The sequence below is a fragment of the Nematolebias whitei genome, chromosome 19 (genome assembly GCF_014905685.2).
Source record: "Nematolebias whitei isolate Nwh7 chromosome 19, NemWhi1, whole genome shotgun sequence".
NCBI lineage: Eukaryota > Metazoa > Chordata > Actinopteri > Cyprinodontiformes > Rivulidae > Nematolebias > Nematolebias whitei.
In genome coordinates, this window is record NC_056516.1 from 13,707,887 (window position 1) to 13,709,304 (window position 1,418).

The 1,418-nt window shown below is 36.0% G+C and overlaps 1 protein-coding gene across 3 annotated transcripts in view; it reads right to left on the reverse strand.

Moving 5' to 3' along the window:
* epb41a (erythrocyte membrane protein band 4.1a) overlaps positions 1-1,418 on the reverse strand; it is a 79,161-nt gene that overhangs the window by 9,275 nt on the left and 68,468 nt on the right. The window lies entirely within an intron of this gene.

Below are 1,418 nucleotides of genomic sequence, written 5' to 3' on the forward strand. Positions count from 1 at the left end.
CTAAATATTTTATTTTCTAACTAAATATTTAACTTGCAAAGCTAAATATTTAGCTTGCAAGTAAAATTTTGCAAGCCACTAGTTTAGCGTTAAATCAGTGCCGACTGGTGGATGGGGGGGGGGGGGGGGGGGGTCGGTATAAGGGTCTCTCGGTTCTTTTGATAGGGCGGGGTGCCCCACTTGTATAATGGTAGGGGAAACACTGATAAAGCTAAATATTTAGCTTGCATGTTAAATATTTAGGTGAGAGTTAAATATTTAGTTAGTAAATTAAATATTTATTTTGGAAATAAATGTTTAGCTTAGAAATTAAATATTTAGTTTGAAAACTAAATGCTTAGTTTTGAAAAAAATATTTAGCTTGGAAATTAAAAACTTAATTTACACCTAAATATTTAGTTTACTAACTAAAAATTTAACTTGCAAGTTAAGTATTTAGTTTGTAAACTAAATATTTAGCTTGTAAATTAAATATTTAGTTTGGAACTATGACATTTATTTATAAATGTCATAGTGAAACGTGGTGAAAATATGACTTTGAAAAAAAAAAGCTATTTTTTTCTTATTAAAGGCTAAATAAACCAAAATATTGATGTTAATTTTTGACTGTGTAACTTTCCAAACGGCACCTAGAGAGTGCAAGAAATGAATTTTGACATCTGCATGAGCTCTGACAGAAATGTGGGTACAAAACCAGCTGAGATGAGTTCACTGAGGGTGGAGGTGGTCATCCCAATAATGTGCATGATCTAGAATAGTTTTTCAATCCGTGCACACATAAATAAGATGCTGTTTTTAAAAACTGGTTGAAGAAAATAAGCAAAGGACTATAGTGTCACTTACAGGCTATGAATGAATTATAAGTTAAAAATCGATTTTAACATCTGCTCCTTGCAGAGATCTGAGGAAATCATTCATATCTAATCTTAACGATGGTAATTGGACTGTACTTATTTAAAGCATTTCTACCTAATCAAGACACTTAAAGTGCTCTACAACACCATCTGTGCCCTCATTTACCTCCACACACATTCATACAGCACTCTACTATGTCTCTACAAAGATAATGTGATGGTGATTGTGATTGATAAGATACAGTGATGGGACACGCATCAGAAGCAAGGAGGGGTTCAGTGTTTTTTTACCCAGGAACACTTCAATATGTGACTTCAGGTGGAATCGAACCCTCGACTCTCCATTTTTTTTTTTTTTCATTTAGCCTTTATTTATACAGGTTAGTCTCATTGAGCCACGAGAACTCATTTTCAAGAGAGACCTGTTTAGGGAGCACATGGTGGAGGTTAAGGGCCTTGCTCATGGGCCCAGAGTGGGGCGAATGAGGGTGGGGGCAAGTGTGGGTGTTTCACCTACCCCACCCACAATTTTGATGTTGTCGGGGCCGGGGCGTGAACCGGCGA